Here is a 25,093-nt window from a genome sequence, read left to right as displayed (position 1 = left end):
TTTCTGTTGCACATCACGGCCAGAACAACATCATGGCCAGAATAAATGCCTTGATTCTCTGACACCAAGATGTTGATGGAGGGCTTTTGTTTTCCCCACAGTTTCAGTGGCCTCTGGACAGGCCATGCCCGCACAGCGGGAATGGATCCATGGCAGCCTCACTGCCCTGCTGCTGCTTTCCTAGAGAAAGGAATGGCTCCCTGGCAGCTTCTGCTGCAGGAGGGAAGGCAATGCCAGACACGGGCACAGGCACAGGAGGTAATTGCTGTGCCAGGCTCGGCCCTGTTGCTGCGCCCTCCGAGTGTCCACTCAGGGTCACCCCAGCTTACTCTGACACAGTGAGCAGTGGGGGACTTGTTGTGGTCTGAGAGGAAGTCAGTTTTTTGGGATGTTGTGGTCAAATTAATAGGTGCTCAGATTTCAATACTGGCACCTGGTGTGGCCACTGAGGACATGGTTACGCCTCTGAGAACACAGGAGGGTTAAGAGCAGAGAACTGCCTGGGGAAGCTCTCTTTTGGTTCCGGTTCGTGAAAGAGAACAGACCTCCCCTGCCGGGCTCCGAGCTGGGTAGGGGAGGGGAAGCCATGCGGCCAAGGAGGTAGGCCGGCAGGCCGGGCCTTGGACAGAGAAGGGAGGTAAAGACCCCTTCGAGATGGAAAGGTGAAGGAACCCTGAGAGGCTTCGGGCAGCCCACCCCACCCCCCAGGAAGAGAGAGAGAGAGCTGGTGTTTGTGCCTGTGCCACCTTGAAATTTGATAGCAGAGGCGGCATGAAGGAGAAGGGGGAGAATGCTGTGAGAAAATGCCCAGCAGGGCAGGGTGGGAGTTCTGGACAGGCAGAGCCTGAGACTTTTAAACATTTCCTTAGATACTGGAAACCTTGCAAATGCTGATTCCTCCTGCACTTGAATGAGAAAAGAGACAGAGATGAGATAAGAAGAAATGGGCCACAAGAGAAGCTAAAAAAAATCTTAGGTGAGAAGAAGTGATAAAGTGGCCTTTAACTAGACTTTTCTTGTATGGTCATGAACAGAACCCTTTTTCCTGTGACACAGAGACTGCATTTAGGGGGCAGGCAATGGCTCGGAGCCAAGAGAGTGCGGTGATGTGATGTGAAGGAGTGCGTGAACAGAGACCACAGGTGAGGAGGGTGTGGTGTGGTGTTCTCCATCTCCAGGGAAGAAGAAGACGATGATCTCTATTCTTGAGATCCCCAGGGGGTGAATCTTGGGGGGGGGCGGGGGGGGCAGTTATCCCAAAAGTGAGAAACTGTGCTCTTTATAGAACTGGTCAAAGCACCCTTTAAAAAGGAAAACCCTAGAAGCAGCTCTAGTCCATGCACAGTGGTTAGAGTACTGGGCATGGAAGGAAGATGTCACGATGGCAAAATGATCTCTGGGTGGTGCCACCGGATGGTGCCACGTGTGACACGGAAACACAAGAGGTTTTAAATTTGTTTCCTGGGGAAGCCCATGATACAAGAGAGACTCCTCTCTCCTTGATGAACTGAGAATTGATTATGTGAAGGGTAGTGATGAAATGAGAGTTAGCGATCTGAGGGGTGAAGGTATTAGGAATTTGGTAGAAAGAGGAGGAATGTTTTTGAAAGTTTTCATTCCAAGTTCTGTGTGTTTTCATTTGGAGTTATAAGTTAATTAAGTTTTTTATCCCTTTTATTTCTAAGCTGGAGCCTGCATTGCCCTATTTCTGATTACATCTCACAGCAGACACCAGGGAGGAAGCATTTTCATGGGGGCAATGGCATTGCACCAGGTTCAAACCATGACCAGGACACTCCCCCTTTCCTTGGGAGGCCGGTAGAGTGGCTAAGACTTTCACATTGTGTGGGCGAGGCTCTGAGCAACAAAAGGTAGAAGAAGAAATGGACATCTTTTGAGGGTTCAGTCTGGGTTTCTTGAGGAAAGCAGCAAAGAGATGTGCAACAAGCTGCTTCAGTCAAGAGAAGATGCAGGTCCGGGTTGTGCCACATGTAATAGAGCGTGGAGTGAACAGGGGAGGGCTCGCCCATCCGGCAATGGGGTTACAGGAGGGCGAGGGGAGGGGAGATCGGCAGTTAGGGAAACCAATGGGGGTAATCCGGGGGAGAGGCCCCGTGCCTGAGCCTATCACTCAACGCCCTTGGTAGAAGTTTCCAGAGGGAGGGAATGGGTTCTCGAGTGATGGACAGGACACCGGGGAGGGGTTGAAGGAGTGACACAGCATTTTTCAAGGGATAAGGAGTGGAGGGAGTGGGATTGACAGTGAAGACGAAGGAGGGAGCAACAGGCGCAGAACCATTAAAACAGGGGAAAACTGAAACAAAGCATGGTACAAACCATTACAAATGAAACATAAAAAAACACAATAAAACATGGCCCACAGCAGGGCTGTGTGATCACAGTTCTTCCCCGAGGGCCTGCCCTTGCACAGCCCAGCAGCAGCAAAAGCTGGAAGCACCTCTGGAGATCGTTCACAGCCCCGGAGCAACGGGACTTGTGCACCAATGTCCCTCCCACTGCAGCTGCTCCAGAGCTGGCCCTGAGTGCCCAGAGGCCCAAGGCACAGGAGCAGCCCTGAGCGGGAGCCCTGCCATGAGCCCAGGGCCAGACTGGCCCCTGGCTCCCGACTGGGCAGGGGCTGCACTGGGTCCTGACAGGGCCTGACTCTGTCCCCTGGGGCTGGGGGAGCTGTCACGGGGCAGGGAGGGCCAGGGCTGGCAGGGGCTGCTCAGGGATGGGTTTGGCACCTGTGCCTCGAAGCAGCGACTGCCCAAGCAGCTGCACTGACCCCGGGCTCTCCTCCCGGCCTGCTGGGCTCTGTTGGGAGGCACAGCCTGTGCCAAGGGGCGGCAAGGTGCCTGCAGGCCCCAGCTCTGGGGGAAACGGAGAGTTTCCTGCCCGGATCCACCGTGCTGCCAGCTCAGCAGTGCAGCACAGCACAGGCTCACGCTCCCCATTGCTCCCACAGGTGCAGCCAGCCCCACAGCACTTGTTCCTGATTCCAAGAAGCACCCTGGAAAGGATTTCTCTAAGGGAACAGGCTGCTGGCTAGGGCTAATAGCAGGCCTACTTGTTTTGGAGCTTATCTTCATTTTATTCTGTGTCCAAATTTGGAACTGATGGAAGAGAAAACAGTGAGTGTTTTGTTCATCTTTCCCTTAAACAGCTTCTTTTGAAGGACTAATGTAGACAGCAAACATTCTTAGAGAAGCTGCAGTGGAATTGTGGACAGTCCATGATTGTCCAAATAACTCTGCTGAGGGTTCTGCTGCTGCCCAGTGCTTTCTGTGGCCTCTTCATTGCTGGGCCTTGTCCTGGGGGCCCGCTGGGGCTGCAGCCAGTGCTGGCTCCCACTGAGGCTGCCTGGCCAAGAGCAGCCCCAGGGGCACAGGGCAGAGGCAAAGCAAGGTGGGGAGGAGAAAGAGCAGGGACGAGCTTGCCCTGGAAAGGCAGAGGCGCTCTGGGGCCCACTCCTGGCCAGGGACCATGCCTTGAGCCGTCCCCTGCTCACCGGGGCCATGAGGGGCAGCTGTGCAGCTGGGCCAGGCTGTGCCAGCAGCTCCAGCCGTGCTGGGGAGCCTTGCCAGCTCTGGGCCCTGCTGTGCAGGAGGGTCCCTGTGTGCCACTGGCAGCTGGGGTCTCAGCCACCTCCTCTCTTCACAGGAGCAGCTCTACAGAATCACAAGACCAGCCAAATAACTCAGGCAGGGAGAACTGGACCTGTCATCTTGCATCTCCGTGCCAGTGTTCGTTGTCTCTTCCACAGCTCCATTACAAGCTTATTGCTAGGGACATGCTGGTAACACCAGCACCCAGAGCAGGACCCTCTGTCCCCAAAGGTTCTGGCCCCAGTGTCCAACAAGGCCAGGAGGTGCAGCCCTCCTGCCAGGGAAAGGCCTGATTCCGGCAACATCTTTGGGCTTCAGCTCAGGTGTCTGTGGGCTACCATCAGCACTGGCAGAGCTGTTTGTCTGGGCACAGCCAGTGGTGGCAGGCAGTAGCCAGCATAGGCCACCTGAAAAAAAGCTGTCACATTTTTTCTTCATTTTTCACAAAGCAGAAGTTTTTTAATATTCAGAAACATTTTTTGTAGAAAAAAACCCCCAAACATTTCTAATATTTTCCCATAGTAGTAAAGGGTTTTTCAAAGAAGTTTTAGAATTCTGATAGATTTGACACACTTTGCACTTTTAGAATAAAAAATAAAACTCCATTTCATCGGTAATCTTTACTCTAAAAAGAACTAAGTCATCACAAGACTCCTAGTCTACTGGAGAGGCTCTTTTCCCACTGGAGATTTTTACTTAGTGACAAGAACCAACTTAAACCTTTTCTCTGATATTTTCCAGGATATCTGACAAGCTCACCTCTCAGTCTTCAGAGGCAAATGTTGAGCACAGTGGGAATCTCCTGCTGTGCAGGAGGGTCTCTGTGTGCCAGCTGAGACTGGGGCCTCAGCAAACTCCTATTTCAACAGGCATCCATCTGCAGATTCACAGGAGTGGCCAAACACCTCAGTCTGGGACACCTGTACCACACCTTCCCCATCTACATGCCCATGCCCAGTGTGCCTGTTACAGCTGCTTTACCATTATGACTGTGCCCATGCTGCCACCACATAAACAAGATCCTCCCCACTGAAGCCCCTGGTCCTGCTCTCTGGCCCCTACTGAAGGTGGAATGGGCTTGGTGTAGCTCTTCTGTGGCAATAAAGAGATGGAGCTGTCACCCCAGTGTCCAGGTGGCAGCAGCAGTAAAGCCCAGCCAGTACCAGCCCGGGCTGAGCTCCAGGCACAGGGACAGACGTGGATGCCCATGGGGTGGGCAGGCAGGAGCCAGGACGGGACTGCTGTGAGCAGCAGCGGGGCCCCGAGAGTTGGGGGAGCCCATGCTGAGCATGCCTGGGCTGAGGGTACATTTCCTTCCGCAGGATCATCTGGGCCTGGCCCTCCTCCAGTGGCATGCCCAGGAAAACTTGGAAGCCATCGAGAGCATCTCCAGGGACACAGTCTGACCAGCAATTCCAGCAGGCAACAAAAAAGGTTTTACTGAGCAATGGCCTGTGATACATGAAAACAACCATGGCAGTCCATTTGTACAGATGGGGGTGCACTCTGGGGGTACAGCTAAGGCCATGAGGTCACAGCAACCTCTGAGGTCACAGAGGTCCCAGAGCCCTGTGATTGCACAGCAGCACAAGGACCAAGCAGTCAGTCCCTGAGCACAACTGTTGCAGCAGCAGCGGCGGTGGCAGCAGTGGTGCTGACATTGGGACAGCGGTGTCAGGACAGCGGTGGCAGCAAGAGCTGCGGGACTGGCAGAGGGCAAGGCACCATGGCCCTTGCTCTGCGCCTCTTCCTGCTGCTCCTCCTGGCCGTGGCCCTGCCTGCCAGGGCTGCCCAGGCTGCTCCGCTGCAAGCGCATGGAGCAGGTGAACTGGAAGCCTGGCTCCCCTTTCCTGGGACAGCACTCCCTTCTCCCCGGAAGTGCTGGGGATGGTTTTCCCCAGGCCTTTAGGGAGGGTTTCCTCTGCGGGAGGCAGTGATCACCTATGGGCTCTGGGCAGCCCCTGTTTCCTCCCCAGGGATGTGTCACAGGGCATGGAAAGAGGGTGGAGACTGACCAGGAGCCAGCCCAGAGCTCCCCCCAGGCCCTTGTGCAGTCAGGCCTTATCCATTCACACATGGCTCCCATAGCCTTACCCAAACCCTTTTCAATGCCCAGTTCCGTAAGGGAGAGGGGGATTCCAGCACACCATGGAAATGGGTCTGATCTCTGCTCCCCTCCAGATTGGGATCACAACTTGAATTTTCTCGATGCCCTATTGGATGACAGCTTGAAAATATAGGATGATGCTGGACGTAAGTTCTCCCTGTGCCTTTCCTAAGAGAATAATCCATGTCTATGTGTCAAGAGCTGACTCATAAGCCATTTCCCTTAACATAATCTCAGCGTTGAAGGAATCTGGAATTCTGGCCCTGCTCCCGTCTCATGCCCTACAGGACCCCACAGGATTGCTGTCAGTTGGAGGAAGGAGCATTTAGCTGTCTGTCTTCCTCCCGTCTGCAATGCCAGTGTGTCCTTCCGTGTGCTCTGTGCAGCCACAGAAAAGAACAGAGAGGGAAGGGGCCGGGCCCAAGGCTGTGCCCGGGGCTGAGTCTTTCTCAGCTCCTCTGCCCGCCCCAGGGGCCTGAGCTGCTCCTGCTTCCACTGCCAAGTCCTGGCCCTGCCTGAAGCTGCGTTTAGAGCTGCTGGCAGATCCAGGGTGTCCTTTCTGCCCCTACTGCCCCACAAGGGGCTCCTTCCAGTCCAGTGTTGGGCCACTGAAGGCACCTGGTCCTCCTGCCCCTGCTCTTGTGTGGAAGGCAGAGCTGAAGGAGTGCCTTGGAGGACACCAGTCACCCAGGTTGCTCTCACTGCCACTCGGGCCTGAAGGTAAATCTTCAGCAGTGACACAGGAGCTGTAGTGTCCTGCCGTTCTTTGTAGATGAACCTGATGATGCAGATTATCCTGGTGACGACGATGATCGGGCTTCCCAACCCATACCCGTATACTCAGCCTCTGGGAAATGGGCAGGGTAGGTCAAGGCCATTCCCCTGGGAGAGCTGCCAGCCCAGAGCCCAAAGCTCAGCCAGGGGCCAACGCTGCAGGTGCCAGGACAGAGCCATGCACGTGTGTGCCCTCGCTTTGTGCCATCCCCTCATCCCCTCAGTCGTGCCCCTGCAGGTGAGCAGAGATGACAGAAGTTTCTGTGGCTGTTGAGTTACAGGGGTGTCTGCAGGGAGGACCTTCCCTGGTCCTTTGGTGGATGTTGCTCACAGGGCCAGCTCCCATCGCAGGCGTGAGTAGTGTATCCCTGCTGACCCTACAGGCTGAGCCCTGCTTTTTTGGGATGCATTCCTGAGAAATGGAAATGTTTCTCTTCAGGTCTGCTGAGAATGAAGAACAAACCTAGAGGAACTAGTACATCCTTGGAGGCATCCAAACACATGGACAAAATACTGAGGGACCTGGAGAGACGCCATGGTGGGTGCATTTCCCTCAGCCTTCCCCGAGGGCTCAGCAGCCAGGGGCTTTGGCTGCCCATCAGGAAACGTCGTGCCTGGCACAGTGGGAAGGGATCCATGGCAGCCTCACTGCCCCGCTGCTGCTTCCACGCCCTGCAGGGCTGTTTCCCAGCCTGGCCTGGCTGCAGCTTCTCCTCAGCCTCTGCAGGAAGGCATTTGGCATCAGCTGCCAGGCAGCCCAAACTGCACCACGGGCCTGAGTTTCCCTGGGATTTCCAGGTCTCTGGGCACATGCAGGGAGACAGCTCTTTGCAGGAGGGAGGGCCCTGCAGCAGCTCCAAAACCCTGGGCATTTTCCTTGACCTTATCCATGACTTTGACAAGTGTTGCCTGGAGCAGAAGGGCACAGAACAGAGGAATTATGGCATGAAGGCTCAGGGGTTCGGGTACTGAGCAGTCCTGTGCCAAGAGGCAGCAAGGTGCCTGCAGGCCCCAGCTCTGGGGGAAATAGGGAGCAAGGACATCCCGCCTGGATCCACCGTGCTGCCAGCTCAGCAGTGCAGCACAGCACGGGCTCACGCTCCCCATTGCTCCCACAGATGCAGCCGGCCCGACAACACATGCTGAGAACAACTGGAAAAGCAGGAGAAGTGTTTTCTGCTGGGGAACACCTTGTTTGAATAAGTTGCTAGCAATTGTGGCTAGTGCAGCACTTTGCCTGATGATGTGCTCTGCCGGAATCTGGTATTGCTGGAAGAAACAACGGTGAGTGTTTTGCAGGTCTCTACCTAAAAACCTTCCCTTATAGGCTGCACATATTCAGGGAAACATTTCCAGAGAGGCTGCAGTGGAGTTGTGGACAGTCCATGATTGTCCAAATAACCCTGCTGAGGGTTCTGCTGCTGCCCAGTGCTTTCTGTGGCCTCTTCACTGCTGGGCCTTGTCCTGGGGGGCCCGCTGGGGCTGCAGCCAGTGCTGGCTCCCACTGAGGCTGCCTGGCCAAGAGCAGCCCCAGGGGTACAGGGCTGAGGCAAAGCAAGGTGGGGAGGAGAAAGAGCAGGGACGAGCTTGCCCTGGAAAGGCAGAGGCGCTCTGGGGCCCGCTCCTGGCCAGGGACCCTGCCCAGAGCCGTCCCCTGCTCGCCGGGGCCATGAGGGGCAGCTGTGCAGCTGGGCCAGGCTGTGCCAGCAGCTCCAGCCGTGCTGGGGAGCCGTGCCAGGTCGGGGCCTTGCTGTGCAGGAGGGTCCCTGTGTGCCACTGGCAGTGGGGCCTCAGCCACCTCCTCTCTTCACAGGCACCACCTTGAAGAAAAGCTGAAAGCTGGTGGCTGGCCCCGAGACCTCTACTGCTGGAAGAGCAATAGCAGCAGCTCTGAGTCTGACCTGTTTTCATTTTCACCCCCAAGCTCTGTAGTGATTTGAGGCCCCCTCCCTCCAGGGCCAAATGTGGAAGCCCCAGGAAAGCATGTGGAACTGCACAACTGAATATTGAGTGAGAGCTTCCAAAATCAGTTCTTCTGTTGCAATAAAGAGATGGAGCTCTCACCCCAGTGTCTGGGTGGCAGCAGCAGCAAAGCCCACCCGGAACCAGCCCTGGCTGAGCTCCACGTCCAGGGGCAGCCGTGGATGCCCACAGGGTGGGCAGGCAGGAGCCAGGCAGGGGCTGCTGTGACCAGCAGCAGGGCCCCGAGTACTAGGGGGACCCAGGGGGCAGGCAGCAGCATGGGGCTCCTGAGCATAAGAGACCCCATTTTGTCTTTTTTTTTCATTTTTAGAAATTAGACATTTTTAGAAATATTTCGAAATATTTTTTCTGTAGAGAGACATCCCCAATTATTACTTTGCAATCGCTATAGTAGTTATGGATTTTTCAAAGTAGCTTTAAAATCTGAAAGAGTGACCCCATTTTGCCTTCACTATTTTTGAAATATTTAGAAATACTTTTTGTAGAGAGAAATCCCCAAATGTTTCTTCCCTGATCCCACAGTACATCTCTAGTTGTTAAAGTTGTTTACATTCTGCAAAATTTTTTCCACTTAGACAATGAAAAATGAAATTGCATTTCAGTGGTTATCTTTACTCTGGGAAGAACTAAGACACCCTCAGACACCCAGCCTGCTGCAGAGGCTCTTTTCCCACGGGAGCTTTGTACCTAGTCACAGCCATCATGCATAGAATTTTTCCCAGATATTTCCTGGGATTTTTGACAAGCTCACTGCTTAAGTCTTCTCAGGCAAACTTTGAGCATAGTGGGAATCTCTTCAAGTCACCATCTTGGTTTGCTTCTGGTGGAACTGCCTCAGTTCTAGAGCAGGGGCTGCTCTGAGCTTCCTGCTGCCCCTGGGCTCTCCTCCCAGCCTGCTGGGCTCTGTTGGGGGGCACAGCCTGTGCCAAGGGGTGGCAAGGTGCCTGCAGGCCCCGGCTCTGGGGGAAAGGGAGAGCGTCCTGCCCAGATCCACCGTGCTGCCAGCTCAGCAGTGCAGAACAGCACGGGCTGACACTCCCCAGCGCTCCCACAGGTGCAGGCAGCCCCACAGCACGTGTTCCCCATTCCCAGATGGAAATTGGCTTCTGTCAGGGAACACACTGCTGGCCAGAGTTAATGACAAGCCTGGCTTTTCTATGGCATGCAGGTGATGGGGGGACCCGTGTAAGGCTGGCAGATGATCGGGGTCCATTGTGAGGCATGCGAGCTGGAGGGGGTTTTGTGCATGTTGGGTGTTGCAGTAAGACATGCGGGGCTTGGGTCCTTTCTAAGTGGTGTGTGTGGCTGGGCTTCCTCATGAGGTTCTTAGGGGATTTGGGATCTTTTCTATGGTGTACAGGTGACTGGAGATATCTGTAAGGCTGGCAGGGGCTTGACTTCCTTGTGATTAACATTGTGGTTTAGTGATTGTCGTCAAGGCCTGGAGAGGAGCTGAGTCCTTGCTAAGGTGGGCAGGAGGATGGGTTCTTTTGTGAGGCACTCAGGGATATTGTGGGGTTCCTGCTGAGGGGTGCAGGGATCCCTCATGAGGCACACAGGGATATTGTGGGGTTCCTGCTGAGGGGTGCAGGGATCTCTCGTGATAAATGAATATGAATAATATTAACTATTGCAAGTATATTGATATTTTCAAAAATATTTGTAAAAAGTAATAGATGAAAAGGATATGTAATTATCATCATGAAATAGATGTTCTAAGGTGTTCATGAGAGAATAGGATACAAGATGGAGTACTGAGATAAGCAATATCCTGAAACAGAATTGGCCTTGGGATGAACCAAGTTAGGAAGACTCCCACAGCAGAATTGGCATTGGGACAAACCAAGTTTAGATGACTCCCAAGGCAGGGTCGGCCTTGGGATGAATATAGTTGGAAAATTCCAGATAGAGAATTTGAAACAGTAGTCTTATCTATGAAATTCCATGGTTTATTTGGAGCATAACAGTTCCTTACATAACACAAAGCTTTAGGTACATGCAAAACTTACCAGGTTATTCAGAGGACAGCAAGAAAGATGGTGAGCCTTCCTCTGAAAACACCACCAAAGAGCCAAAAGGCCCCTTAGCAACAAGTGGAGCATGCACAATGTAGTACAGTAACACAGATTTCAGGAATAAAAAAAAAGATATTTTTGAGAAAATATTGGTGAATATGTATTAGCATACAGTATAGAAGTTGTGTTTGGATCCTTCTGCCTTTTGTACGTGAGGCAGGGTGGGAAGCCCTCCCCGTACCCCGATCGTTTGGTTTTGCTTATGCTTTATCTGAACCACTGCCAAATTTCTTTCCGTACCAGCTAGATTATATTTAGAGGTATTATTTTACATAAAATTGCTGCTCAATCAAAATTGCTGCTAAATTTTAATTTTGTGGTTTATTGAACTAGACATGTAGGACCTGATTCATAACACTCATGAGGCACAAAGGAGTACTGACAGTCTCTCCTGAGGTTTGCAGGAGTCCCTCATGAGGTGTGCTGAGGGGTTTTTCAGTCTTCTCAGAGCAGCACAGGCCACTCTCGGTCGAGGCTGTGCAAAGTCAGCAGGAAGCTCCTGCAAAGCCTTGGGCCCAGCCTGCGGGCCCGGCGGGCGGGTGGAGCCCATCCTTGGGGCCAGGCGGGGCCTCTGCAGCCACCGCGCCCCTGTCGGGCCAGCTGTGGCCCCAGCGGGGAAGGGCCGCGGCCCCGGGCTCCGATGGGGCTGCCGAGCAGCGCAGCAGGAACAACAAGGGCCTCGCAACACCCTGGCCCTGTGCTGCAGCCACACACATTGACAGCCACGGCCGTGCCCTGCAGCACACGGGGTGCCCGGGGTACAACTGATGCCATGCCTTCTTCTTCCTCTTAGGAAGGAGCTCCGTGCATTGCCCAGTTCCCTAAACCACATGGGAAACCCAGCACAACATGAAAGTGGTTCTAAACTATGTTCCTATCTACACTGGGATCGAGATATGGATTGACTGGAAGTCCTGGACAGTCACAGTGTGATGATCATGGCGCATGTTGGAGGCCCCCTGTCCATGTCCCTTTCCTGACAGAATAAGCACGCGTTATTAATCCTGGCCAAGAGCAGCCCCAGAGGCCACAGGGCAGAGGCAAAACAAGATAGGGGAGGAGAAAGAGCAGGGACGAGCTTGCCCAGGAAAGGCAGAGGCGCTCTGGGGCCCGCTCCTGGCCAGGGACCCTGCCCAGAGCCGTCCCTGCTCGCCGGGGCCGTGAGGGGCAGCTGTGCAGCTGGGCCAGGCTGTGCCAGCAGCTCCAGCCGTGCTGGGGAGCCTTGCCAGCTCTGGGCCCTGCTGTGCAGGAGGGTCCCTGTGTGCCACTGGCAGTGGGGCCTCAGCCACCTCCTCTCTTCACAGGAGCTCCTCTGCTTCACAAGACTGGCCAAAGATTTCAGTTGGAAAGACCTGTACCTATCATCAGCCTTCCCCAAGCCAGTGTCCAACATCCCTGCCATGGCTGCAGTATCAGCTTGGTGCCGTGGATGTTCAGCCACCCACCCAAAACAGCACCCTCTGTCCCCAAAGATGCTGGTCCTGGTGTCCGGCCAGGACCGAAGGTGGGCCCCTCCTGCCCGGGAAGGGCTTGAGCACATTTGGGCTGCAGCTCTGGTCTCTGGTTGGTAGCACCAGCACTGGCTGAGCTGATTGTCTGGGCACAGCCAGTACTGGGCTGGCAGCAGCCAGGCATGGGGCTCCTGAGACACCATGTTTTGGCTTTGTTTTACATTTTCAGAAATTAGAAATTTTTTGAAATATTTAGAATTTTTTTTTCTGTAGAAATAAATCCGCCAAAATTTCTTCCCCTTTTCCACAGCAGTTTAAGATTTTTCAAACTGGTTTTAAATTTAGGAAAAACTTAGAACATTTTTACACTTTTAGAAATAAAAAGACAATTGCATTTAATTGGTAATCTATACTCTAGGAAGAAATAAAACAAGCCAAGACACCCAGCGTACTGCAGAGGCTCTTTTCCCACTGGAGATTTTTACGTAGTCACAGCAAGTAACGAAAAACCTTTTCCCTGATATTTTCCAGGATTTCTGACAAGCTTACCCCTTAGTCTTCAGCAGCAAACTTTGAGCACAATGGTAATCTCCTGCTGTGCAAGTAGGTCTCTGTTTTTATCTTGGTTTAGGGCAAATTTTGGAGATAATCTCCAAAGGGTTTCTCTAGAAAACACATTCAAGCCGCCTTTCCCCCGACTAGTTTGGGAAGATGATTTCTTTAGAGGAAAGTAGAAAAAAATTATTTATTTAACAGGAAAGTATTCACCAGCAGAATAAAAAATGAACAATATTAAACAATAAAACCTCTTGCCGCTTAGAAGTGATGACACACTCTCAGAAAGTCCCCTTGGTGGGCTGTAGCTCTGCTAACTCATTCTGTTATCAGTCCTTCCCGCACTGGAAATGCCACAGAACTGGCCCAGTCCAGTGGATCTCAGGTGTGAGCTGCTGCTGCTCTTCTGGGTTTTTGGACCAGAGCAGGTTTAAGCAGTTCCACAAAAAAAGAACAACCACAGTCCATAGAAATTCTCTGCCTCAGCTAGCTAAAAGCTTACAAAAATCAAAGGAAACATCTATCCCGCTATCTGTCCTTGCCGCAGACAACACAGAGTGCAGGAGAAGGATGCAGGGGAGCAAGTGCAGCTGGTGATAACAAACTCCCTGCTTCTTCTCACCCCCCTTCACTCTTGGAACCAGTCCTAAAGGTGCAAAACTTATTTCTAGGCTAAACTGACAAATGGGGATAAAAAATCATAAAGTCACCCCAGGACAGTGTCCCAGCTGAACCTGAGGCTTCAGCTACCTCTTCTCTCAACAGCTGTCCCTCTGCAGCCAAGAACAGCCAAACACCTCAGTCTGGGACACACCTGCCAGACATTTCCAATCTCCATGCCCGTGCCCAATGTCCCTGTGGCAGCTGCATTACCAGCTTGTTGCTGTGCAGATGCTGCCACCACCCAAACAAGACCCTGTATGTTGCATTGTTCACAGGGGTCACAGGATGAGGGAAGAGACAAGAAAGTTGACTCCATGTTTCAGAAGGCTTGGTTTATTATTTTATCATGTATAATATATTAAAACTATACTAAAAGAACAGAAGAAAGGATTTCATCAGAAGGGTAAGCTAAGAATAGAAAAGGAATGAATAAAAAAGGCTTGTCTCTGACCAAGACAGTCTGGACAGGTAAACTGTGATTGGCTATTAATTAGAAACAACTAGATGAGACAAATCACAGATCCCTCTGTTGCATTCTACAGCAGCAGATAAGAATTGTTTACAGTTTGTTCTTGAAGCCTCTCAGCTTCTCCGGAGGGAAAAATCCTAAAGAAAGGATTTTTCATAGAACATGTTGGCGACACCCTGTGTCCCTGAAAGTTTTGGTGAGCAGTGGACCTTTGAAGAAGTGAAACAATTACCATCATGGCAATCCATTTGTACAGATGGGCGTATACTCTGAGGGTGCAGCTAAGGCCATGAGGTCACAGCAAGCTCAGAGGTCACAGCAGGCTGAGGTCACAGCTAGCTCTGAGGTCACAGAGGTCCCAGAGCTCCATGGTTGCACAGCAGCACAAGGACCGAGCAGTCAGTCCCTGAGAACAACTGTTGCAGCAGCAGCGGCGGTGGCAGCAGTGGTGCTGACATTGGGACAACGGTGTCAGGACAGCGGTGGCAGCAAGAGCTGCGGGACTGGCAGAGGGCAAGGCACCATGGCCCTTGCTCTGCGCCTCTTCCTGCTGCTCCTCCTGGCCGTGGCCCTGCCTGCCAGGGCTGCCCAGGCTGCTCTGCTGAGAACACATGGAGCAGGTTAGCTGGCAGCCTGGCTCCCGTTTCCCGGGACACCACTCCCTGCTCCCCGGGAAGCGCTGGGGATGGTTTTCCCCAGGCCTTTAGGGAAGGTTTCCTCTGAGGGAGGGAGAGAGCCCCCATGGGCTCTGAGCAGCCCCTGTTTCCTCTCCAGGAATGTTCCACAGCATAGGGAAAGAGGGTGGAGAGTGGCCAGGAGCAAGGCCAGAGCTCCCCAGGCCCCTGTGCAGTCTGGCCTTCTCCATTCACATCTGGCTCCCGCAGCCTTACCCAACCCCACTGCAGTGCCCAATTCCCTAAGGGAGAGGGGGATCCCCGCACACCATGGAAATGGTTCTGATCTCTGCTTCCCTCTAGATTTGGATCGTTACGTGAGTTATTTGCAAGAGCTGGTGAATGACACTCTAAAGATCTTGGAGAAAAATGGAGGCAAGTTCTGAATTTCCCTTTTTTGCTGACAGAATCTTGCCACAGGGTCCATGTGGCAAAAGCTGACTTATCTGCCATTTTTGTTAAGGCTAAGTCAGGGCTGAGGAATTCTGAAAACCTTACCGTGCTCCCTTCTCATGCCCTGAGGGATCCCACAGGATCTCTGTCAGTGGGAGGAAGGAGCATTTAGCTGTCCATCTTCCTCCTGTGTACAATGCCAGTGTGTCCTTCCGTGTGCTCTGTGCAGCCACAGAGAAGAGCAGTGAGGGAAGGGGCAGGGACCCAGGGCTGTGCCCCAGGGCTGAGCCTTGCCTGCAGCCTGAGGATCTCCTGCAGTGCCACGATGAGCTGTTCTGTCCTGCCTTTCTTTGCAGCTGAACCTGTTGTTGAAGGTGATCTGGCTTCCAAGCCCACGACCAGGACTGATCCTCTGGGAGATGGGCAGGGTAGGTCAAGTCCTTTCCCCTGGGAAAGCTGCCAGCTCAGAGCCCAAAGCTCGGCCAGGGGGCATCACTGCAGGTGCCAGGAGAGATCCATGCACGTGTGTGCCCTCGCCCTGTGCCATCCCCTCACCGCTTCGGCGGCTCAGTGGTGCCCATGCAGAGGAGCAGAGATGACAGAAGGTTCTGTGGCTGTTGAGTTACAGGTGTGTCTGCAGGGACGACTTCTCCAGCTTCCTTGCATCTTACTGCACACAAGCCCAGCTCGAATCACAGGGGTGAGTAGTGTGTCCCTGCTGACCCCACAGGCTGAGCCCTGTTTTTGTGGGATCCATTCCTGGGAAATGGAAATTTTTCTCTTCAGGTCCCCTGAGAATGAAGAACAAACCGAGAGGAGACAGTAAGTCCTTGGAGGCATCCAAACACACAGAGAGGATCCTGAGTGACCTGGAGGGACCCCGTGGTGGGTGCATTTCCTTCAGCCTTCCCCTTTGACTCAGCAGCTGGGAGATTTGGCTGCACATCTGGACACGCCATGCTCAGCATAGGGGGAGGGATCCATGGCAGCCTCTCTGCCCACTGCTGCTTCCACGCCCTGTGGGGCTGTTTCCAAGCTTGGCCTGGCTGCAGCTTCTCCCCAGCCTCTGCAGGAAGGCATTTGGCTGCAGCTGACAGGTAGCCAAAACTGTACCAAGGGCCATTCACACTCATAGATGCCGTGCAATTTTGCAGTCCCTAGGCTGATCAGTAATGGCGGGTGTTTTGATGAAAGTGGGCCTGGTCTCCACAGCAAGTTTGTGCCTTTGACAGGCACTGCCTCCTGTAGATACCATCTTTCTTTTGAGGAAGAGCCTCATTTGATCCAGCTGTGCCTCTTCCTTTCTCCAGAAGCAGATGGAGAGGCTGTGCAGAAGGTGGCATTTCCTGGAGGAAGCAGTGGCTCATTGGCAGCCTCAGCTGCAGGAAGAGCGGCGATGCCAGGCACAGCCACAGGAGGTAATTGCTGTGCCTCTGGGCCTCAGCCCTGCTGAGGCTTGAGCTGCCGTCTCTGCTGCCTTGCACTGCGGGCACAGCCAGGACAAGATGGGCACAGCCCAGAGGAATTATCCTGAGCAGGCTCAGGGCACTCGGGTACTGAGCTGTCCTGCTGGGGTCCCTCCGTGGGAGACACGTCCCAAAACCTGGGAGTGGCTAAACAGGGTGCCCGTTGTGGGGAAAGAGCAGAGGGAGAGAGCAAGGCTGCAGTGGGTCCTGAGAGAGCCTGGCTGTTTGCCCTTGGGCTGTGGGAGCTGTTCCACAGGCAGGTGGGCAAGCAGGAGAGAGTGACAGAGGGACAGAGGGTTAGTTGTGGCACTGCCTGATGCAGATTTCCCCAAGCATTTAGTGAGGGGTGAAATGGGAGTGGGAGCCCCCAGGTCCCTGGGCTGCTCTTGCTGCACCTCCTGAGATGTTGCACAGGGCCTGCAAAGAGAATGGGGATCGACCAGGAACTAGCCCAAAGCTGCCAAGGCCTCTCTGCAGCTTTGGCCATGTCCATTCACATCTGGCTCCCATTGCCCTACCTAACCCCCTTGCAGTGCCCACTTCCCTGATGCAGAGAGGGATCCCAGCACACCATGGTAATGGGTCTGGTCTCTGCTCCCTTCTAGACTGGGATCACAAATTGCATTTTCTGGATGCCCTGCTGGATGCTGGCTTGAAACTCTTGAAGAATGCTGGAGGCAAGCTCTCCTACTGCCTTTCCTAACAGTGTCAATGTCCTGGCATCGCTGCAGGTGCCAGGACAGAGCCATACACGTTTGTGCCCTCACCCTGTGTGATCCCCTCACCGCTCCTGAGGCTCAGTGGTGCCCGTGCAGGTGAGCAGAGATGACAGAAGCTTCTCTTGCTGTTGTGTTACAGGGCTGTCTGCAGGGAGAACTTCTCAAGCTCCTTTGCTGGTTCCTGCACATAAGCCCAGCTCCCATCGCAGGGGTGAGTAGTGTGTCCCTGCTGACCCCACAGGTTGAGCCCCACTTTTGTGGGATCCATTCCTGGGAAATGGAAATGTTTCCCTAAGGTCCTCAATGGGAAAGAACAAAGCTACAGGACACAAGAAACCCCATGAGCCACTCAAAATCATGAGGCAAATGCTGAAGGAAATGCTTCAGGCAGGACAAGGTGGGTGCATTTCCCTCAGCCTTCCCCTGGGGCTCAGCAGCCGAGGGCTAAGGCTGCACATCTGGACACTCCATGCCTGGCACAGCGGGAATGGAAGGGATCCATGGCAGCCTCGCTGCCCCACTGCTGCTTCCACACCCTGCAGGGCTGTTTCCCAGCCTGGCCTGGCTGCAGCTTCTCCCCAGCCTCTGCAGGAAGGCATTTGGCAGCAGCTGAGAGGAAGCCCAAACTGCACCAAGGGCATGAGATGCCCTGCAATTTTCCATCTACAGTCTGATTAGTAAGGGCGGGTGTTTTGATGAAAGTGGGCCCTGGCCTCCCCAGAAATTTTATATGATTTCCTGATACTTAATCATATCTTTCACGAGTACTGGCTGCTGAAGATGCCGCTTTCCCAGTGGAGAGCAGCCCCACCTGATCCAGCAGTGCCTCTTCCTTTCTCCAGAAGCAGATGGAGAGGCTGTGCTGAAGGCAGCATTTCCTGGAGAAAGCAGTGGCTCATTGGTAGCCTCTGCAGCAGGCAGGGAGGCGATGTCAGGCACAGTCACTGGAGGTAATTGCTGGTCCTCTGGGCCTGAGCCCTGCTGAGGCTTGAGCTGCTCTCTCTGCTGCTTGGCAGTGTGGGCACAGCCTGGACAAGACGGGCACAGCGCAGAGAATTTATCCCGAGCAGGCTCAGGGCACTCAGGTACTGAGCTGTCCTGCTGGGGTCCCTTTGTGGGAGACACGTCCCGAAACCTGGGAGCGGCTGCACAGGGTGCCCATGGTGGGGAAAGGGCAGAGGCGGAGAGCAAGGCTGCAGTGTGTCCTGAGAGGGCCTGGCTATGTGCCCTTGAGAACTGGGATGTGTCCGAGCAGAAGGAGGAAGGGCGGTTTGGAGGGGAGGAGGGAGGGAGTTTTCGTGGGATATTTGCAGATACCTGCCTGCACCAGGTTTCTCCAGGGATTAAAGGAGGGTTTTCTTTGTGCGACTGAGAGAACCAAAATGGGCTCTTGGCTGGTCCAGCCACCACAGCAGGGATGTCACACAGGGCCTGCAAAGAGGGTGGAGAGTGACCAGGAGCCAGCCCAGAGCTCCCCGGGCCCCTCTGCTGCTTTGGCCATGTCCTTTTACATCTGGATGACAGGGCCTTACCTGAACCCCTTGCAGTTCCCAGTCCCCAGAGGGAGAAAGAGATCCCAGCGCACAATGGAAATAATTCTTTTGCGTGCTCCCTTCTAGATTGGGATCAGGATATGGATTATCTGGAAGCCCTGCTGGATTATGGCTTGAGTCTCTTGGGAAATAATGGAGGCAAGTTCTCAATGCACCTTACCTGACAGAATTTGCAGTGACCAGGTGGCAAGAGCTCAAACCTTTGTCCTTTCCCTGAAGACCATCTGAGGGTTAATGAATTAAGGAAAATTTGCCCTGCTCCCTTCTCATGCCCTAAATGGTCCCACAGGGTCTCTGTCAGTGGGAGGATGGAGCATTTAGCTGTCCATATTCCTCCCGTGTGCAATGCCAGTGTGCCCTTCCGTGTGCTCTGTGCAGCCACAGAGAAGAACAGAGAGGGAAGGGGCCAGGCCCAGGGCTGTGCCCCAGGGCTGAGCCTTGCCTGCAGCCTGAGGATCTCCTGCAGCGCCACGGGAGCTGTTCTGTCCTGCCTTTCTTTGCAGCTGAACTTGTTAGTGAAGGTGATCTGGATTCCCAGACCACATCCAGGACTGAGCCACTGGGAGATGGGCAGGGTAGGTCAAGGCCTTTCCCCTGGGAGAGCTGCCAGCTCAGAGGCCAAAACTTGGCCAGGGGGGCATCACTGCAGGTGCCAGGACAGATCCATGCACGCGTGTGCCCTCGCCCTGTGCCATCCCATCACCGCTCCTGTGGGTCAGGCTTGGTGGCTGTTGGAAAAGGGAGAGCCTTAGCCCTGCCCCAAAAGACAACATATTTTCTGAACCCTTATCCCATATTTGAAAAGCATGATGTCCTGATCATTCCAGCACCCAGATCAGGCACGCTTCCAGCTGATTTGTCTTTCCATTTTCCTTTATCAAGCAATGGACCTAATATCTCCAGACAAGGGGGCACGTCGCGGAGGAAGCAGTGGCCCATTGGCAGCCCCAGCTGCAGGAAACAAGGAGATGCCAGAGACGGGCACAGGCACAGGAGGTAACTGCTGTGCAGGGATCAGCCCTCGGCAGGGCTGTGTGGCAGCAGCTCTTCCCCCAGGGCCTGCCCTTGCACGGGGGCAGCAACCAAAGCTGGAGGCACCTCTGGAGGCTTGGAGGCCTCTGGAGCTCCTTCACAGCCCTGGGAAACGGGACTCGTGCACCAACGTCCCTTCCACTGCAGCTGCTCCAGAGCTGGCCCTGAGTGCCCAGAGGCCCAAGGCACAGGAGCAGCCCCGAGCGGGAGCCCTGCCATGAGCCCAGGGCCAGAGCCAGCCCTGGCTCCCGACTGGGCAGGGGCTGCACTGGGTCCTGACAGGGCCTGACTCTGTCCCCTGAGGCTGGGGGAGCTGTCACGGGGCAGGGAGGGCCAGGGCTGGCAGGGGCTGCTCAGGGATGGGTTTGGCCCGTGTGCCTCGAAGCAGCGACTGCCCAAGCAGCTGCGCCGCCCCCGGGCTCTCCTCCCGGCCTGCTGGGCTCTGTTGGGAGGCACAGCCTGTGCCAAGGGGCGGCAAGGTGCCTGCAGGCCCCAGCTCTGGGGGAAACGGAGAGCATCCTGCCCGGATCCACCGTGCTGCCAACTCAGCAGTGCAGCACAGCACGGGCTCACGCTCCCCATTGCTCCCACAGGTGCAGCCGGCCCCACAGCACATGTTCCTGATTCCCAGGAGGGGCTTGGAAAGGATTTCTGTAAGGGAACAGGCTGCTGGCTAGGGCTAATGGCAGGCCTGCTTATTTTGGAGCTTATCTTCATCTTATGCTGTGTACGAATTTGGAATTGCTGGAAGAGAAAACAGTGAGATTTTGTTCATCTTTCCCTCAAATAGCTTCTTTTGAAAGACTAATGTAGACAGCAAATATTCTTAGAGAAGCTGCAGTGGAATTGTGGACAGTCCATGATTGTCCAAATAACCCTGCTGAGCGTTCTGCAGCTTCCCAGTGCTTTCTGTGACCTCTTCATTTCTGGGCCTTGTCCTGGGGGCCCGCTGGGGCTGCAGCCAGTGCTGGCTCCCACTGAGGCTGCCTGGCCAAGAGCAGCCCCAGGGGCACAGGGCAGAGGCAAAGCAAGGTGGGGAGGAGAAAATACAGGGATGAGCTTGCCCTGGAAAGGCAGAGGCGCTCAGGTGCCCGCTCCTGGCCAGGGACCCTGCCCAGAGCTGTCCCCTGCTCGCCAGGGCCATGAGGGGCAGCTGTGCAGCTGGGCCAGGCTGTGCCAGCAGCTCCAGCCGTGCTGGGGAGCCTTGCCAGCTCTGGGCCCTGCTGTGCAGGAGGGTCCCTGTGTGCCACTGGCACTGGGGCCTCAGCCACCTCCTTTCTCCACAGGAGCACCTCTTCCACTTCACAACACCAGCCGAAGACTTCCGTCTGGGACAACTGGGCCTGTCATCTTGCTTCTCCGTGCCCGTGTCCATTGTCCCTTCCACAGGTGCATTACCAGCTTATTGCTGGAAACATTCTGCGAGCGCCACCTAGAACAGAACCCTCTCTCCCTGAAGGGACTGGCCATGATCTCCAGCCAGGGCAAGATCTGCAGCCCTACAAGCTGGGGAATGGCTTGTGAGAAAAATGATACTTACTTCTAAAAATTTAAGAGTTTTATTAAAGTTTTTTTAAATACCACAGTAGACTGAATAGGAAATTAATTCAGCACCAGGAGTAGAGGATTTTTACCGCCATTTGTGGATCCACACAATGGAGATTTCACACTTTAACTCTTTTGCCCTTCTTAAAGTTCTGTTCATCAACCTATTTTTTGCTCTCCACTGGTGGAGTCTAAGTTCTTACGTCTCGTTTGGAGGTCAGGTGCTACTGTCATTATAAGGTGACGCTCTTAAATGTCCTGAACTCAGGTTATCCCATTAATAACAATGCACTGCAATGGGGGGAAATCATAAACTATAAGTCAATAAAACTACTCTTAACATATATATTTTAAGGTGCCAAGGGGCAGCAAGGTGCCTGTAGGCCCCAGCACTGCAGCACAGCACGGGCTCATGCTCGCCACGGATCCTGTAGAGGTTCAAAACAAGACAGGAATACATGATCTAAATCCACTTTGATGTATCCCTAGGATTTTCTGCTTGCAGGACTGGTACAAGCAGTGCATGATATGTACAGCAGAGCTTCTGTTTACTGTGTTACTTGCCATGGCCTCTTTCCACAGTCATAGCTTTCCCTCTTCATACGTCCTGCCAAACACCTAAGGGAGAACTGGATCTCTAATCACACATCTCCATGCCCATGGCCACTGTCCCTGTCACAGCTGCTTTACCACCTTGTTGCTCAGCCAATGCTGCCACCACGCAAACAAGGTCCTCTCCCCTGAAGGCCCTGGCCCTGCTCTCTGGCCCCTACTGAAGGTGGGCAGGGCTTAGCCCAGCTCTTCTGTGGCAATAAAGAGGTGGAGCTGTCACCCCAGTGTCTGGGTGGCAGCCACAGCAAAGCCCAGCCAGCACCAGCCCTGGCTGAGCTCCATGCCCAGGGGCAGCCGTGGATGTCCACGGTGTTGGCAGGCGGGAGCCAGGCAGGGGCTGCTGTGACCAGCGGGGGAGCCCATGCTGAGCGTCCCTGGGCTGAGGGTACATTTCCTTCCGTGGGATCATCTGGGCCTGGACCTCCTCCAGTGGCATGCCCAGGAAAACTTGGAAGCCATCAAAAGCTTGTGAGTCACGCAGGGATGGGGTGTTCCTTCCTCCCCAGTTGGGAAGTGGGCTGATTGAAAGAGGCCTCTGGGGAGCGCGGCGAACAGGAGCGCGCCAACACGGCCATGGCACGTCTCTGACGGGCAGCTCGCCAGGCAGTTTGCACAGGCAGGGCAATCAGGCAGCGTTGCAGGTTTTCTTGCTAGTAAGTTTTACTGTGTGTTGCTTGCAGTGTTTCTGTTGGTTGGTTGGTTTTGGGGTTTCTGGTAGTAATGGTTTTTACGCAATTGAAAACTGTATTTAGTACAAGTGTATGTAACCAGATGCAACCCTCCAAAAAGGATGTGTCTTTCCAGACCCATTCCTGTGTAGTGTTTCAGCTCAGCAGTGGTTTCAGGGGGCATTGCAGAGAAAAGCTCCCTGTGGCGTGAACAAGTGAAGGGTCTCCTTTCACTGGTGGCAAATCTTAGGGAAGAAATTGAAAGACTATGGATTATCAGGTATTGCAGTTCCCTTCAAGGCGACCTGGTTCTGGGGTCTGGCACGGTGACCCAAATACAGAGTCACTCGGTCCACATGCTGCAGACACCAATATGGTGGATAGCAAATGGCTATCCACCATATTGGTTTCAGGGGTATTTATGGCTTGGGCAGTTTGTGTCACTTCCTTTGACCCTGTCCTGGGTGCGGCCAGGTAGCCAAGGTCAGACTGAAGGTGAGGAGGGGTCTTCCTGTCTACGCGTAACAGCCCGAGATCTTCCGGCCGCAATCCCTAACTCTCCCACATTTCCCCCCACACCATGATTAGTAAAAATCTCATAAAGTTATAAAATGTAAAGGTTACAAAATTTCATGGGTTAGTAGGATCAGTGTAAAATCGTGTGTTAGTTAACTTTAGCATGCTTTAAAGTAATTGTCGGCGCTCTCGAAACAAAATGTTAGCTGTTTCTAAACGCTTTTTAACGAATAACACTAGTTTGTTTAATATACAAGGCCCGAAGATTAGGGTTAGTAAGATTATAGTGATTGGGCCTATTAGGGTAGAAATCAGCGTGGTGAGCCATGGAGACTGGTTGAACCACGACTCGAACGAGCCCTGTTGAGCTTCTCTGTCCATTTTCCTCTGGTTCAACTGGTTTCTCAGTTCGGCCATGGAGTCTCTGACGACTCCGGTGTGGTCTGCGTAAAAGCAGCATTCCTCTTTCAAGGTAGCACACAGGCCCCCTTGCTGCATGAACAAGAGGTCCAGTCCTCTCCTATTTTGGAGGACAACTTCTGAGAGTGAGGAAAGGGATTTTTCCAGCAAAGAGATGGACTTCTCGATCCTTTGCAGGTCCTCATCGATCGTCATTTGCAGTTGGGACAGTCCTTGGTGTTGGGTCGCTAGGGCTGAGACGCCTGTGGCCGTTCCAGCTGCTCCTAGGCCGAGCAGCATGGCTATAGTTAAACCTGTCAATATTTCTCTTTTGTGGAGACGGCTGGTTTGTTCGAAGAGGTAGTACACTTCTTCGTCTGAGTGGTACAGGACCCTAGGAACAATCAGAACTTGGACACAAAAGTCGTTAGAGTGATCGAATTTGTCAAGGAGTACACATGGGCTTACTCCAGATCGGTGACAAACCCACATTCCTGATGCAGCTGGGATCACCCACTGGAACTTCCCTCCCTTAAGTTTGCCAAATTCTTTGCAGACACTGCCCGTCTGCCTCGCCAAGGTTGCACTGCCGAAGCATTTGCCTTGGCCCGTAACCTGACTTAGGGTAATGCCTCTCCGGGGGGTGTCCCATCTGCATTGGCGTGGATTGTTTGACTTTGAGAAGATGAATGGGAGATCGAAGGCAACACCTTTGTAAAAAGGTGGTTGTGCATCATAGCATAACCAGCATGATTCTGTGAAGTTCGGGTTGGACTGGTTTAACAATATGAAGGTAGCATTTAACATGTTTATGAATGAATTGGAAAGGTTCGGTTCAGCTAGGAGATTGGATGGGGAGACTAGTTCTGACCTCTGCATATCGGGGCTAGAACTACTGTTAACTGCGATCTCTTCTTTGGGTTTGCTTGCTACTAGAACTGGATTGGGTCCGACTGATTGGGACATAGAGGCTGGGAGTCTGATAATTTGCACGTTCACCCACTCTTTTGACCCTTGAACAGCTACTGTCCATGTTCTGCCTGTGGTCCAACTGGGGTGATTTGGCTGCAAAACTGTCATGTTATAGTTAGTGCATTTCCGAAATTTGGGGATTTTATGACTGTTTCTATGGAAATTTCCGTGGAAAAAAAAGGGTGTTTTGCAGCCAGTGGGCGCCCAGGTGAACTGCAAGAACCTGTCGGGCTCTTGTGGATCCCACCCAGGCCCTGACGGTCTGGCATCTGTAACAATGGTTTCGCAGCCCCAATGCCCACAGTATCCCCACCCTGGGTGATTGCAGTAGCTTTTTCCTGGGTTTGAGGCTGGACACCAGTAGGTTAGGTACGTTTGTGTGACGTGTGGGGAAGAGGGGTCTACCTTTGGTCGTCCCGGAAACAAGTCGGTAAAGCGGAGTATGAAGGATGGTGTGTTTGGTGTGGTGTCTCCTTTGAGCACCTTGCCACTGCTAAGGTGTCGCATGACCCACCTGAATGGCTGATGAGGGTAGTGGTCTGGGCTGGCTTGCCCTCTGGCGACAAGCCCCAACAGTAAAATCACACAGAAACACCGTTGATGTCTGAGTCCCACCCGCGCGGCTCTCTCGGGCGCTGCTGGACGGCTTGGTGGTCCGTCCTCTGGAACGGGGATGTACGCATCACGAGGATGCCCCACGAGCATGTCCTGTAAACAGAAACTCACAACTCTCGTCAGTCTTGTTCTGCTCATGGTAAAGATCAGGCTTGATTGACTTAAGTGGACACCATTTAATGTGCCCGTCCTTTTTAACAGCCGCATATCCCCGCCCCGTGAGCACCAATCTCCAACCCTGTTC

Source organism: Serinus canaria, chromosome 12, assembly GCF_022539315.1.
Source record: "Serinus canaria isolate serCan28SL12 chromosome 12, serCan2020, whole genome shotgun sequence".
NCBI classification, from domain to species: Eukaryota; Metazoa; Chordata; class Aves; order Passeriformes; family Fringillidae; genus Serinus; species Serinus canaria.
This window is presented reverse-complemented; position numbering follows the sequence as displayed.